The 16,884-nt window shown below is 38.4% G+C and overlaps 1 protein-coding gene across 9 annotated transcripts in view; it reads left to right on the top strand.

Moving 5' to 3' along the window:
- The window catches only part of PCCA (propionyl-CoA carboxylase subunit alpha), a 391,229-nt gene that overhangs the window by 27,937 nt on the left and 346,408 nt on the right, over positions 1 to 16,884 (top strand). Inside the window, exon 2 of one of the 9 annotated variants that reach the window (XM_057307332.1) lies at positions 504 to 644. The exons of the other annotated variants lie outside the window; for them this stretch is intronic. The gene's annotated coding sequence lies outside the window, so the exon portion shown is untranslated. The remainder of the gene's footprint in view (positions 1 to 503; positions 645 to 16,884) is intronic. 9 annotated transcript variants of the gene reach the window in all.

Below are 16,884 nucleotides of genomic sequence, written 5' to 3'. Positions count from 1 at the left end.
TAGGCATCTGAGTGTTTTTTCCTTGGTCACTTGAACTAAAGGTATTCAATTTTATTGATCTTTTCAAAGAGCCAATATTTGATCTCAGTGACCTCTTTTTTAATTCTCTACCTCATTTATATTTAGTCTTTATTATTCCCTTTATTCTGCTTGCTCTGGGTTATTTTGCTCTTTTTAAGAGTTTCTTTCCTTTCCATTTCTTTTTTCTCTTTTCTTTTCTTTTTTTAATTTACTTATTCACTTGAGAGAGAGAGGCAGAGCAAGAGGGACAGAGCAATCCAAACAGACTCTGTGCTGAGCATGGAGTCCGATGTGGGGCTCCCCTGACCCTGAGATCACGACTCAAGCAGAAATCAAGAGTTGGAGGCTAAACTGACTCTGCCACACAGGCGCCCCTTAAAAGTTTGTTAAAGTAGAAGATTAAGTTGTTAACTTGAGGTATTTATTTATTTGTATTTATATTTTTATTTATTTATTTTTTAAAGATTCTATTTATTTGACAGAGCACAGGCAAGGGGAGCAGGAGAGGAAGAGGGAGAAGCAAGCTCCCTGCTGAGCAGGGAGCCTGATGCAGGGCTTGATCCCAGGACCCCGAGATCATCACCTGAGCTGAAGGCAGACGCTTAACTGACTGAGACACTCAGGTGCCCCTATTTATTTATATTTTTTAGAAGATTTTTTTATTTACTCACGAGAGAGAGAGAGAGAGAGCGCGCACGTGTGCATGCAAGAGCATGAGCGGGGGGAGGGTCAGGGAGAGGGAGAAGCCAACTCTCTGATAAATGGGGAGCCTGACGTGGGGCTCGATCCCAGGAACCTGGGATCATGACCAGAGCCAAAGGCAGACGCTTAACTCTCTGAGCCACCCAGGTGCCCCTTGAGGTCTTTTTTTTTTTTTTTTTTTTTAAGATTTTATTTATTCGACAGAGATAGAGACAGCCAGTGAGAGAGGGAAGACAAGCAGGGGGAGTGGGAGAGGAAGAAGCAGGCTCCCAGCAGAGGAGCCCGATGTGGGGCTCGATCCCAGGACTCCGGGATCACGCCCTGAGCTGAAGGCAGACACTTAATGACTGAGCCACCCAGGTGCCCCCCTTGAGGTCTTTTTTAATATAGGTGTTGATCTATATGCATTTTCCTCTGTTGTTTAGCTGCACCCTGTATGTTTTGGTATTCTTTATTTTTATTTTGAAAGTATTTTCTGATTTCCCTTGTGATTTCTTTTTTGACCCACTAGTTATTTAGGAGTGTGTTGTTTAATCCACATAGTAAAACTTTTTTTTTTTTTTTTTAAGATTTTATTTATTTATTTGAGAGAGAGAGTGAGGGAGAGTGAGCACAAGCCTGTGGGGGGCAAAGGGAGAGGGAGAAGCAGACTCCCCACTGAGCAGGGAGCCTGATGTGGGGCTTGAGCCCAGGATCATGACCTGAGCTGAAGGCAGATGTTTAACTGACTGAGACACCCAGGAGCCCCTCTATTTGTATCTTTTAAAATATTTTAGTGTTTGTTTATGCCATAGCATATGTCCTATCCTGGAGAACGTTTCATGTGACCTTAATAAGAATGGCTATTCTCCTGTTTTGTGGAGTGTTCTCTAGATGCCTTTTAGGACTGGTTGGTTCACTGGAATATTCAAGTCTTCTGTTTCCTGTTCATCTTCTGGTTGTTCTATCCATTATTGAAATTGGGGTTTAACACGCTTTTAAAAAATGTATTTATTTTGTTTTGCTCAGAGTACAAAATTGGTGACAATTATAGGCCTGTATGTGCATGAAAGAGCCTGAATATGGTAAGAGATCACTGACTAAGCAACTCTAGGTTGTTATCGACGAGTAGAGTAGGGTGTCCAGGTATAGATTCTCACAAGAATTCTTTTCAGTTTTCAGTAAGCAAGAAATTTTGACACTACTTAAATTGCTGTAGACTTAGAGAAAGAAAAATAGACTTCCTTTTTAAAAAATATTTATTTCTTAAGAAGCCACCATAATAACTCAACAATTAAAATCTGGACAAATATAGTAAGTAAAAATTAAAATTACAATGACTGTCATATATTGATAGAAGAATCCTAATAGGAAATAGGGTAACATAATTTATTTAAATAGTATGCTGCAGCCATGTGGAATGTATTCATGACATTTCGGTATGGTTCGATATTAGAGGCTATTAATTTAATTGAATATACTAATAAGTTAGTAGAGGAAAACTAGATGATCATCTTGATAGAAGCCGAAATGTCATTACAAGAAATTCACTGTCGTCTTGTAAAATCCTTAGTAAAACAGGATTATATCCATGCTGTCTTCTCTTAATAAAAAGGTTATACCTCATAGGAAGCATTCTTATGAAATTCAGGATGATGACTGACAGATTTACTATCACTACTGTTATTTAACAGCATTCTCGAAGTGCTAGGTAATGCAGTTAGGCAAGAGTTGTAAAATGATGGGAGGGAAAGGCAGAAATAGTAAGATTGTATTGAGTTTCTAGTTGCACGGTTAACTGAGTAACTTTAGAAATAGTAAAAAAAAAAATCCCTATGGTAGTTAAATAAATCTATAGCTTTCCTATATATATAAATATAGGTAGATAGATATATAGATAGATTATATCTATCTATTAAGGTAGAAAACACAAGGTAGAAAACACAAATGTAGCTTCATAGAAATAGTGGAAAAGGTAAAAACACTTTGATATGAAATTTGTAGGACTTATATGAGGACTTCTTATTTTTGTATAGGGAATTGAATAGTATAAATATTATTTGAAAGTTAATGTACATTTTTCTATTAAATCCTAATATAATTTAATTCGGCGGGATTGACAAAGGACTAAGTTTGCAGAATGGCCTAACCAATTCTGTGGAAAATTGAAGAGGGGACTATGCTAATAGATATTAAAGTACATTTTAATACCTCATCATGCAGAAATAATTAGGGCCACTCCATAAAATTTTGGAGCAAGGAGGGAGAGGTCTATGGAGTAAGTTCATTAGATTTTAGGCCGAGGGCTCATACAGGAGAACTTCTTGTTTATTGATGAGGGTCTTATTATTATATTGACTTAGAAGGGAGGAGAGGTAGATCCTAGGGTTTTATGCCACTAGTCTGTGATTTTAGGTAGTCCCAGAGAAGTTAAGAAATATAAAAGACGAGAAATGTTTGGGTTTAGTGACTAGGACTTTCTAAATGGGAAGGTGGATCCTTCTTCATTTGTTTGGTGGATAATGGGAGCACAGAATTGGTGAACTTAAAGGTAGTACTCAAAATGCATGTTAGGTAACTATTTAGTTTTGCAGCTTTGTTTTTAAGTAAAAAGACGAGTATGCTTTCCCATGCAAAATAGCAAAATATTGATATATCGAACCTCTGAAGTTATGGTTTTGATTTTTCTTAAAGTGGATTAAATGATTCCGTATTTTAACCTTTTAAAGCTGTATTTTCTATCTGGACTCCTAAATTGAATGTATCAATATTTTGTTGCTTTGTGTACAATAATGTTGGATTTAAATGAGAAACACCTGCTATTGACTGCTTTAAAACCAAAACTTAAAATCAGGGAAGTAGTCATCGTGACTTACATCTTGGTCAGGCAGTCTGCTGTTTGAAGCATCATTCCTGGTGGGTATTGTAGTCTCACCCTTAGGATTCAGTAATGAGATTGAGCAGGGTTTCCTGTGAGCACTCTGAGATGATTGACAGTAAGGTGAGGGGAATCATCATTTAGCATGCCTACCCTTGATAATATTTCCCTGCTGTCTGGGGAGGTACCGAGGACAAATAGGACTTCGTGATGTCTATGTAATTAGTGTATGTTGGTTCCAGCTGAACAAACTGGAGGGTAATGATCAGGTAAATGAAGAAGGAATACATTAATGTAGGCTAAAGTATAAAAGACCTTTGGGAAAACCTTATAAACATTTTATGGGGTTGTTTGAATATCCTTATTTTTTTATCTTTGCATAGTTTTATGTGTGTCTTTATATATTAATATTTGTTAGACTATCTTTAGTTTTATCTTGGATGTATAGAGATGAAAGCAATTTACAGGTAAAAACCTCATGCATTAACTTTTTATGTGATATACTTTTCAGGATATTTTTCAACCTTTAAGTATTTGGAAAAGAGTTAAAGTTCTTTAGTTAATATATTTCACAGTCTATTAAGAACTGATTTAATCATTGATCCTCAAATAGCAATGAATGACTAAGGGCAGGTTTGTAAAACTTTGGTGATAACTGAATTCAGGGACCATTTATTGTGTGTGTGTAGTTGAGATGATACATTTAAATGACATTTTCTTTTTTTTTTTTTTTTTTTTTTAAAGATTTTATGTATTTATTCGACAGGATAGAGACAGCCAGCGAGAGAGGGAACACAAGCAGGGGGAGTGGGAGAGGAAGAAGCAGGCTCACAGCAGAGGAGCCCTATGTGGGGCTCGATCCCATAATGCCGGGACCACGCCCTGAGCCGAAGGCAGACGCTTAACCGCTGTGCCACCCAGGCGCCCCTAAATGACATTTTCTTAAACTGCTTTTGCTAGTTCAAGATATTTTAAGGTGATTGCTGTGAGGGTCCATGTTTCCCAGAAACATTGCCAGTCATTTAGATTGCAGTAGAAAAGCTATAGGATTCCTAAGTCATTCTTGGTATAAATACTGATTGTCATTGTTCAACATGAAGTTTTCTTATCAGCAACATAAAGTTGTACAACAAAACCTCTGGTAGTTACTGCAATACTACATTTAATAGGAAGGGAGGAATTAGTTTCATTAGTGTAATTTTGGACCTTGGAGTTCTGGTAATTAGGTAATTAAAGGGATTTTAAATGGCATACTTGCTTTAAAACTTGTTATTGTTCACTTTTCTTGTGAAACTTAGTGCTTTCAGTAACCTTTTTAGATTAAGAATACAATGTATCTACCTATGCAAATTTAAAACACTAGACTTTACTGTGAAGAACTAATTAGGAGAAGAAAGTATATGAGATATTCAGACATTTTCTATTTTTGCTTTTATTGTCCTTGGAAAAATATATTTTGCAGAAACATACTATATCAATTTAGAATGTTTTGATTGTCTTTGGCTTGGATAAATTACTTTCTCTATATTTTTGGGTAAAATGGAATAGGTTAGGATTCCTGGTAGGGATTTGTTCACATTAATATGGCTCATCAGGGACATTACATTTAATTGGAGATCCTGCGGAAGAGTAGCAGGAGGCTGAAGAGAATTATTTAGCATTAGCAATGGCTCGTCTGGGAGTTGTGCACTAATCAAGGAGCTTGAGTGTTAGCAGTGGGGATGATGGGAATTATGACGATTATGACATGTAAGCATGTCTGTGTGCGAACTGGACAGGCAATGAGTTAATCAAAAAGTATATTAAATGGCTCCCATGCTGATTCATTATTATCTACCATAGTGTCTGTCAGGTTGTGTATTTAAAAAATACAATTATTGCTGAATTCAATATGTATAAATTCAGCCACCATTCTTTGCTTCTCAATAAAATAACCTCAAATTACCTAATACATATAAAAATAGAAAAATGAACCAACCCTACTGACGGTGCGATATTTGTATTATAGTATCTCTCTGTTTCTCTCTCTCTCTCTCTTTTTTTTAACAGTTTAGCGTGAACCCTTAATTTTAGATTCATTTAAAAATTGTTTTGCCCTTTCATATATTTGTTTAAATACTCTGGCTTATTTCTATGCATAAAAAGTTTGGGTTCAAAAGCAAAATTTTTATATCTTTATTTTTCAAGATGAAGAGTAATTCCAGGGGCGCCTGGGTGGCGCAGACGTTAAGCGTCTGCCTTCGGCTCAGGGCGTGATCCCGGCATTCTGGGATCGAGCCCCACATCAGGCTCCTCCACTGGGAACCTGCTTCTTCCTCTCCCACTCCCCCTGCTTGTGTTCCCTCTCTCGCTGGCTGTCTCTATCTCTGTCGAATAAATAAAATCTTAAAAAAAAAAAAGATGAAAAGTAATTCCAGTATTTCCAAAAGATATTAACATTTAACATATGAAGTGGCAGACAAATCAAAGCTTTAATCTTTTCCACCATCAAAATGCTCCAAAATCGGGGTGGGCGTGGTAGTCCTAGAAATTTCCTTTGCTCTAGTGGGTGGTCTCTTTGTGCCCGGTAGATCCATTCTGTGCCCAGCATGGTTAGAGCCATCTGTCATGAAACTATCAGAAATGCTAGAAATGTACATATTTTGGGAAAATGGAACTAATAAATTGAATTCCTTTTAGAAAATAAATTGAAATACAGCGTAAATCCATGAACAAACTATATTACATCTATAGGCAAATTTATAGAGTTACCGTACAGATGAACACACACCGCTTCTTTCTTTTGTTGTAAGCCCTGCCAAATTTAGTAAGACTTTCTACCAAACTGTAACCTTCTTATATTAACTTAATTAAAGCAATATTATGGGTACTACGCAAAGTGTTAACCTGTGGGTGGTTGTTACTGAAATCCATTATCTATGGAGCCCGTACTAGTGGTCAGCTGCAACAGAAAGAAAACTTGCAACCAAGACCCTCCCTTGGGTGCTGTGAGCTCAGCAGGTTAAATCGTCAAAACCTGTCAAAGCTTCTTAAAAGACTGATAGTTTAAGCCCCCTGGAGTTAAAGGTAAACCAGTCACTCCGGGTAGGGAAGACTATGACTTTCTTTAGAGGCAATGTAAAATTACATTTGGACAGGAAAAAATTTATATCAGTATCTTCATGTATGAATTTTATTGACATATGTGTTTGCATACTTGCTATTTAACTTAAAAAAAATTCAAACTTTTAATCTGTGGAAAGTAACTTGTGAAAATTCTCCTTTCTAAATTGGAATAGAGTATCCCAGGACCTTCTCAATTTTGTTAACAAAACTGAACCTTTACTGATGTTAAATTTTTAATTTAAGACCAAAACACAGTGAATAATTGTGAGTATATTTTGTTTTTGTATATTTCAAAATTTCTGGCAAAATTTAAACAGCATAGTTTGAAAAAGTACATTATGTTTTTCAATGTGGTTAATGCCTGATAGTAGGAAAAAGTAATCATGGACTTTTTTTTTTTTCCTTCAAGCAACTATTTAAGAAGGTTTAGAAGTTCTGTTAGTTTTACTGAAAAAGTTATGTCAACAATATTTGAAAATATAACTTACCTTTATAAATATTTATCTTGTTGAATTCCAGTACAGTTAACATACAGTGTTAGAGTAGTTTCAGGTGTATGATACAGTGATTGAACGATTCTGTACTTTACTCAATGCTCATCCGAAGTGTACTCTTAATCCTTTTCACCTATTTCACCCGTTGCTTTACCCACCTCCCCTCTGGTAACCACCAGTTCATTTTCTATATTTAAGAGTCAGTTTTCTTTTTCTTTTTTTCTTCATTTGTTTCTTAAATTCCACATATGAGTGAAATCATAACGGTATTTGTCTTTCTCTGTGACTTCTTTCACTTAGCTTTGTACCCACTAGATCCATCCATATTGTTGTGAATAGCAAGATTTCATTTTTTTTATGGGTAATATTCGTGTGTGTGTGTGTGTGTATGTATGTGTGTATACACATACCACATCATCTTTACCCATTCATCTATCCCTGGACACTTTGGCTGCTTCCATAATTTGTCTGTTGTAAATAATACTACAGTAAACATAGTAGTGCATATATCCTTTGAGTTAGTGTTTTTGTATTCTTTGGGTAAATACCCAGTAGTGGAATTATGAGATCATATGGTAATTCTCTTTAATTTTTTGAGGATTCACCTCCATACTGTTTTCCACAGTGGCCAAAATCAGTTTGCATTTCCACCAACATTGCATGAGGGTTCCTTTTTCTGTACATCCTCCCTAACACTTGTTTATTGTCTTCTTCTTCTTCTTCTTCTTCTTTTTTTTTTTTAAAGATTTTAAGTAATCTCTACACTCCGTGTGGGGCTCAAACCCACAACCCTGAGATCAAGAGTCTCAAGCCCCACTGACTCAGCCAGCCAATCACCCCTTGACTTTTTGATTCTAGCCATTCTGACAGGTGTGAGGTGATACCTCATCGTGGTTTTCATTTGCATTTCCCTGATGATGAGTGATGTTGAGCATCTTGTCATGTGTTTGTTGACCATTTGTATGTCTTCTTCGGAGAAATGTCTGTTCATGTCTTCTGCCCATTTTTAATTGGATTATGTGGGGATTTTTGGTGTTGTATATCTTTATATATTTTTTAGATAACTTCTTTCTCTTGCTGCTTTTGAAATTCTCTCTTTGTCACTGCTTTTTGTCACTTTAATTATTATGTGTCCTGGTGTGGACTTCCTTGAGTTGATTTTGTTGGGGGGGCTCTGTGCCACCTGGATCTAGACGTCTGTTTCTCTTCCCAGATTCAGGAATTTTTCAGCTTCAAATATATTCTTCAAGTTTTTTGCTCCTGTTTTTTCTCCTTCTGGGATCCCTGAAACGTGAATGTTATTAATGCTTGATGATGTCGCTGAGTTCCGTTAATCTATGTTCATTTTTAATTAAGTTTTCTGTATTCTGTTTATTTTTTTTTAAAGATTTTATTTATTTATTTGACAGAGATAGAGACAGCCAGTGAGAGAGGAAACACAAGCAGGGGGAGTGGGAGAGGAAGAAGCAGGCTCATAGCGGAGGAGCCTGATGTGGGACTCGATCCCAGAACACCGGGATCACGCCCTGAGCCGAAGGCAGACGCTTAACCGCTGTGCCACCCAGGCGCCCCCCCCTGTATTCTGTTTAGCTTGATTGCTTTCTAGTACTCTTTCTCCAGGTTGCTGATTCATTCTTCTGCTTCTTCTGGTCTTGCATTTATTCCATCTCGTGTTTGGTTTTTTGTTTTTGTTTTATTTCTTTATTTTGAGAGAGAGCACACACGTGAGCATTGGCGGGGAGGGGATAGAGGGAGAGGGAGAGAGAGAATCTAAGCAGGTTCCATGCCCAGCGTGGAACCTGATGCAGGGCTTGATCTCATGACCCTGAGATCATGACCAGAGCTGAAATCAAGAATTGGATGCTAAACAGACTGAGCCACCCAGGCATCCCCCCCCCCCCATCTAGTGTATTTTTAATTTCATTTACTGAGTTCTTCATCTCTGATTGGTTCTTTTTATGTTTTCTTTGTCTTTGTTGAGTTCTGACTGAGGTCCTCCACTCTTTTTTCAAGTCCAGTGAGTTTCTTTATGACATTACTTTAAGTTCTCTATCAGGCATATTATTTATTTGTTTCATTTAGCTCTCTTGCTGTGATTTTTGTCCTGTTCTTTCATTTGGGACATATTCCTCTGTCTCCTCATTTAACTACCTCTGTGTGTCTGTTTCTCTGTGTTAGGAATGTCAGTTATGTCTCCTGCTCTTGAAAGTAGTGGCCTTATGAAAAAGAGGTCCTATAGTGCCCTGCAGGGCAGTGTCCCCTGTTCACCAGAATCTGGCACTTAAGGGATATCTCCTATGTTTGCTGTATATGCCCTACTATTATGACTGAGCCATGTTTGTCTTCAGTCCAGTCATCTTCGGTGGCAGTCTTTGCCTGTTGTGGATAGGGTTTGGTTCTTGTGTTGTTAATGGGCCAGTCCGGGTTGCCTTGGGTTTGAATTGTGGCATGCCAGGCATTCATCAGAGCTGCAGTAGCACCGAACTGTAGGATGCTTTCCCTCTGTTGTCCCCTGAGATACTTTTGTTGGTGGGCAGGGCCTGTAGTCAGACCAGATGTTTGTCTCCATCTCTCTGGGCCCACCATCAAACTGTTATGTGTAGTTTTCTTCCCCTTCCCTGGGGTTGGAGTTCCTTTCAGTGGTGCTGGCACACTTGGGGCTGCTTGCACATTGCCACCTTTATAGTGCTACTTTGGATGGACTCTTGCCAAGGGTGTGTTAGATGGGTGGTTCCTAAGAGAATTTGGGTTAGGGTGTGAAGTATCAGGAAGGTCTGTGCTGGTCTGCTTTAGGAAGAGACCTGCAGCCATCTGGGAAAACTTCCCAGGCCGGCTGGGTTGGAGGGTGTGGATCTGCAGAAGTCCATGGGTTGGGGTGTGGTGTTAGCAAGCTAGATGTAGAGTGTTGACCCTACACTGGTTCTCAAAGGTGTCCGTGTATCTAGGCTGTGGCTGGGATGGGGAAGGGAAATGGCACCTGCCAGCTCTTTTGTTCTTAGAGAAGTCTCCCAAAGATCCCTGCCCCTCCAGCACATACTTTGAGATTAGTCAACAAATTTCCTTCCCATATCCTGTAGCTGTTTTTCAAACTGCTGCTTTTTTTTTTTTAACGGCTTACTTATTTTAGAGAGAGTGCGCCTGTGCATATGCACACATGTGCACGCATGGGGGAGGGGCAGAGGGAGAGTGAGAGAAAGCCCCAAGCTCAGTGCAGAGCCCCATGTGGGGCTCAATCTCATGACCCTGAGTTTAGGACCTGAGCTGAAACCAAGAGTTGGATGCTTAACTGCCTGCACCACCCAGGAGCCCCCAGTGGGCTGCTTCTATGCTGTATTTCAGTGGGGCTCTTTGTTGTGCCATGTCTTTAAGGGCAGGTACTCAGTTTCCTACTGCCCTCCCAGCTCTCCTAGAGCCAAACCTATTGATTTTTAAAGTTCCCGTGGTTAATCCCCACTTACTGTAAGAATTTGTGAAGTTAGGTTCTTATGGTTTTCAAAGCCAAATGGTATGGGATTTGTCTTCCCAGTTGCAGATCCCCTGTGTCTGGGGTGCCTCGTGTGAGGTCTGTTTCTGTCCCCTTTCTGCACCTGTAGCATTCCTCCCTGCTGTAGACTGTCTCTGGTCACTTTAGCTTCTGACCACGTCTCTGCCTTTCTTACCCTCTATGGTGTGGCCTCTTCTCTACATTTAGCTGTGGAGAGTATTATGCCAGTCTTCTGGTTGTTTTTGGGGTTATTTATACTGATATGGATGTTACATAGTATATGTGGGATGAGGTGAGCCTAGGATTCTCCTACTCCACCAGCTTCCCCAGAAGTAAATGTAGCATTTTTGATGTTGCAGTGTTTATAAGTGTTTACAAGACCATAACTTATATCTGACACAGCCTCACTTATTTAAGACTTCTTAGTGGAGGGAAAGATATGATCATTCCAAGTAATAACATCACTTATTAAGTATTTGCAGTATACTAGTGAATTAGAATACTTATGTAAGTGAAGAATTGTCATCATTTGAAGTTGGGAAAATTAGAGCTATAAGATACAGATTGCCTAAGTTCATTTTGCTAGGTAAGCCATGGAGCTGAAAGTAGAATTGTGTGGCTCCCAAGTTGTGCTCTTTCCATTGTATCTATTGCTTCTCAAACTAAGTTTGTAGAAAATTCCCCATTCTCCCCCAAAGAAATTCAGTTTATTACCTTGAAGGCTGGGTGTTTATTAGGGCCTACTTTGGGCCAGATGCTATGCTAGTTGCTGGATTAGAATAGTGACCCAGGAGCAACATGATTTCTGCTCTCATGGCACTTACAGTCCAGTGGTAAAGATAGATATAAAATAAGAAAATGTATAAATAAGTATTTACAAATTGTGGTATTATGGAGGAAAACAATCCAGTTGTTGAAAGAGAATAATGGGGAACTCTTCATTAATAGGATGGTCAGAGAATTTCTCTCTAAGGGGGTAAGATTTACAGTGTGACCTGATGGATGAGAGTCAGCTCGCAGCTAGGCAGTCAGCCAGGCAGATGGGACAGTATGTGCAAAGACCCTTAGCCAATCCAGTAGACAGGGAGGGCCCTAAGCTGTGAATCAGCTCAGTTTGTCTAGGCACTCATTTACTAGGTCTTGAGCTCTACTATAGCCAGTTCATTGACCCTACTTGGGACAGCTGCTTTTACTCCTTGCTGCTGGTACTTCTCTGTGGTTCCAGTGGCAACTGCCAAGTAGGAGTAACAAAAGGGATGAGACCAGGAGGCATCTTCAGGAAGATACAAAGTTGTGTGATGTAAGGATATGGCACTAATGGATTTATATCTGCTGTATTTACCTGAACCAGCATCTCTCTTCCTTAGGATAGGCTTCAATTGAAGTGAATACATCAGATATAAATCTGCTGTTGCTGTGTCCAGTCATTCACCTATTTAGCATGTTTACTGCAAAGCACTGTCCAGGTACTGGGAATGGGGTCTGATTTGTCTAATGGAGATTTTGTAGTCTTGGGACAAAGGGCTGTTTAATATTATTTTCTTCTATTTGCTTTAGGTTTATTTTGCTCTTCTTTTTCTAGTTTGTCAAGGTGGGAACTTAGATTATTGATTTGAGGTATATCATCTTAAATAATATTTAATACTGTAATTTTCCCCATAAGCAGTGTGTAGGTACATCTAATATTTTTTAATATATTTTCGTTTCTGTTCAGTTCAAAATATTTTCTAACTTTTCTCCTTTATGGGTATTTACAATTTTTCAACTTCCAAGTGTTTGGAATTTTTTTTTTCTTCTTTCTTTTTTAAGTAAGCTCTGTGCCCAACATGGGGCTTGAACTCATGACCCTGAGATCAAGAGTCTCATGCTCCACTGCTGTACTGACTGAGCTAGCAGGGCCGTGGAGATTTTTTGTTGTCTCTCTATTATGGAGTTCCACTTTAATTTCTTTATGGTCAGAGAACATACTTTATGTGTTTTGTTTCTTTTTTATGTGTTTTTATGTGTTTATTTCATGATGCATGTCTGGTGTATCTTGGTGACTGTTTCATGTGTACTTGAAAAGACTTTCATCATCTGTTAGATGGATTAGTGTATAAATGTCAGTTAGATACAGCTGATTCGTAGTATAGTTTCCCTATTTGTGCTGATTCTCTACTGCTAGTTTGTTGCCTGTTATTGAGAGAAGAGTGTTAGATTCACCAGCAATAATTAGGTATTTGTTTCTCTTCAGTTCTGATTTTGCTTTATGAAGCACTGTTGTTAGGTGCATATGTGTTAAGGATTTGTATATTGTTTTGTTAAAGTGACTCTTATTTAATGGTCTTCTTTATGCTTTGTAAATTTCTTTGCTTCAGAGTTTGCTTTGTCTGATAGTAATAATGGCATTCCAGCCTTCTTTCTTTGGATATTTGCATGGTGTCCTCTTCCTCCATTTTGCTTTCAACCTATGGGTGATAATATACATTCTTAACTTTTCATAATTTATTTAGCATGCTTTATCACCTCAGTTGGAATATAGAAATCTTTCTATCATATAGGCATCTTTACTCTTACCTTTTAAATTATAGTTCTCTTATGTATTTACATTAAAAAACTCCATTAGACAGTCTTTTTGCTTTCAACAGTCATACACATTTTAAAGAATTCAAGAAGATAAGAATTGTTTATTATATTCACCCAGATGGCTGCTATTAGTGTTCCTCCTTCACTCCTGATGTTCCAAGGTTCCATCTAATATCATTTCCCTTCTAGCTGAAGAACTTCCTTTAGCCCCCTTTTTTAGAACTGATCTGCTGGCAATTAATTCTCTTCATTTTCCTTCCTCTGAGAATGTCTTTATTTTGCCTACATTCTTGGAGGTGGATATAGAATTCTGAGTTGATATATATATATATTTTTTTTTACCCCACCAGCTTAAAAATATTGTGCCACTTATATAGAGAAGTTGAATCACTATGTTGTACACATGAAATTCATGTAGCATTGTATGTCAACTATCCTCAAAAAATTTAAGGGCCACCTGGCTGGCTCAGTCAGTAGAGCATATGACTCTTCATCTTAGAGTCCTTTGTTTGAACTCCACATTTTGGGGGTAGGATTTACTTAAAAAATTTGTTGTAAATTAAAAAAAATTAGAAAAGTAAACTTTTGTTCTAAAATTAAAAATACCATGCCACCTTTTTTTGGTTTCTTTGGCTTCTGATGTGATAACTATAGTTTTTTTTTTTTTTTTTAAATGACATCTGTATTTCTTTGAGTAATTATTCCCTTATAGTTAATGTGTTGTTTTTCCTCTTTTTGTTTTCAGGATTTGTTTTCTGGATTTGTTTTCTTTGTCTTTAATTTTCAGTGGTTCGGTTAGATGTGTCTGATCACTGATTTCTTTTTGTTGTCTTTTTTAGGATTTAAGATTCTTGAATCTGTAGTTTTATGTCTTTCACAAACGAGTTTTCACCCATTTTTATTTCAAATATTTTCTTAGCACTGTGCTGTTTTTCTTTTTCTTCTTGTTCTGTGATAACCTGTATGTTAGACCTGTTGTCATTATTCCATAGTTCTCTGAAGCTTTGTTAGTTTTTTCCAGTCTTTTTTCTCTCTGATTCAGTTTGTATAATAGATTTCTGTTGACTTCAAGTTTATTGACTCTTTCCTCTGCTATTGAGCTCACCCATTAAGTTAAAAAAAAACTTTTTGGTTATTATATATTTAAGTTAAAGTTTCTATGTGTTCCTTTTTACAAATTCTGTTTCTTATGATTTCTCATTTGTTTCAAGAGTGTTTACTCTTGTTTTTGGAGTATTTTTATAATCACTTCCTTAGACTTTGTCAGATAATTCACCAGTTTTCTCATCATGGCTTTGGTGTCTATTGATTATCTTCATAAGAATTGAAATTACCTTGCTCTGGGTGTGCTAAGCAAATTTGGATGGTGCAGTTGACCTTGAACAACACCTGGGTTAGGGGCACCAAATATCTGTACATTCAAAAATCCACATATAACTTTTGACGTCCCCAAATCTAATAGCCTACTATTGACTTACTAGTAACAGTCAATACACACACACACACACACACTCATTTCAGCTTTTAGAAATTGTTTATTTTCCATCAACCTTATTTCCATTTTGTTTGCTTTTGTGGAAGCACAGCTTAAGACTCAGTGGTTGTTCCTACCCATTTAGTGGCCTGAGCAGTGGGAGCTGTAGACCAGTCTTCAACGGCAGGCTGAGTGCTCTAGTCTTCAGTAGGGAACTGCTAATGAGGCACAGAGGGCCCCCTGCATGTCTTCAGACCAGTCTGCAACTTCAGGTTGAGTTATCAGTGAACCCAGGAGCTGGAGCAGTCCATTCACCCTGAAATTTCTCCTTGGTCATAGCCTTTTCAGCAGTGGCCTGCTTTTCCTTTTCAGTCTCTTGAGAATCTCTGTAGAAGTAGAGATGATGTATGACCTCCCAGATTAACATGTATTTTGTATCTTATATGTATTATATGCTATATTCTTAAAATAAGCTGGAGAACAGAAAATGTTACTAAGAAAATCATAAGAGAAAACACATTCACAATACTGTAAAAAAAAAATCTGTATATAAGTGGACCTGTGCAGTTCAAACCGGGCTTGTTCACAACGTAACTGTCTTTTGGATATTTTATGTATTATGAGTTGGAATCTTAAATTCTTGAGAGAAGGTTATTTTTTTTTTAAGATTTATTTATTTGAGAGCGAGAGTGCACCAGCGGGGTGGGGTGGGGGCAGAGAGAGAGAGGAAGCAGACTCCCTGCTGAGGGGGGAGCCCGATGCGGGGCTCGATCCCATGACCCTGAGATGATGATCTGAGCTGAAACCAAGAGTCCGATGCTCAACCAGCTGAGCCACCCAGGCGCCCTGAGAAGGTTATTTTTGTTTTAGCAGCAGTCAACATAGTTGGCTTCAGAGTCAGTGTTGTCATCCTTTTTCTGTGCGCTCTAGACCTTTGTATGTCTCACAGGTGTAATACCATCTGGTTAATCTGAGATCTGTGGTCTGTTAGTTGAGTTTTAAAATATTCTTGGTATGCTTATTAGGATCATATGTATACAAGCCCAACCTAGGGATGGGCCCAGGAGTTGATAAACAACTTCACTGGGTCACTCCATGCTAGCTTTTTCTTTGTTATCTGTGCTTGTTCCTTAGGCCTTCCATTTTCATTCCTCTTACTGAGAAGCTGGGAATTTGGTTACTTTACATTGCTACGTCTGTGTTTCTGTTTATGGCCAGGTGTTGACAGTACAGAGGGAGACTAAGGAATTTTTTTTTTTTTTTTTTTTTTTTACTCACAACATTTCTGACACTAAATGTGTGGGGTTTTTCTCTCATACCAAAAACCGTTCTCTGGCTGTCTGGACACCAGCTGGGTGTTGTACAATTTAATTCAGGCTTAATACCAAGTACCTGGAGTTAGCTCTGATCCTGCAGGTTAAGTCTTGTGGGGCTGCCCCTACTTCAGATGCTTTTCTCAAGTCCTGGGTTAGCAATTGTACTTTTCCCCAGTGGGCTTTCCACAGCCCCCTCCTCAGATTTGATACTTTGCTATAATGACTCACAGAACTCAGGCAAATACTTTACTGAACATTTACTGGCTTATCAGAAACAATATCCTAAAAGATAGAAATGGATAGCTAGGTGAAGAGGTACATAGGGCAAGGTCTGGAAGGGTCTTGAACACAGGAGCTTCTGTGCATGGAGTTAAGGTGTGCCACCTTTCTGGCATGTGGATGTGTTCACCAACTCAGAAGCTCTCCAGATCCCATTGCTTAGGGGTTTTATGGAGGTTCCATTATGTAGGCATGATTGATTAAATTGTTGCCCTTGGCTGATTAACTCACTCCTTAAAGTCCCTGTCTTCTCCCCTGGGGTCAGGGGAAGGGGGTTGAAAGTTCCAGCCCTCTGATTGTGTGTCGGTTAATCTGGTGACCAGCCCCCATCCTGAAGCTATCTAGCCCCCACCCCAGTCATCTGGTTAGCATACAAAAAGACACTCTTATCACTCCGGAGATTCCAAGGATCTTAGAAGCTCTTGTGTCAGGAACTGGGGTCAAAGACCAAATATTAGAACAAAAGATGCTCTTAGCACCCCTATTTATCAGGAAATAACAAGGGTTTTAGAAGTTCTGTGTCAGGAACTGGGGGCAGAGACCAAATATATATTTCTTCTTAGGTCAAAAAAGAAAAAAGGCAGTGG

This window comes from Ursus arctos, unplaced genomic scaffold (genome assembly GCF_023065955.2).
Source record: "Ursus arctos isolate Adak ecotype North America unplaced genomic scaffold, UrsArc2.0 scaffold_10, whole genome shotgun sequence".
Classification (NCBI taxonomy): domain Eukaryota; kingdom Metazoa; phylum Chordata; class Mammalia; order Carnivora; family Ursidae; genus Ursus; species Ursus arctos.
Note: the sequence above shows the minus strand (reverse complement) of the source record. Positions and strands in the feature narration are given on the sequence as shown.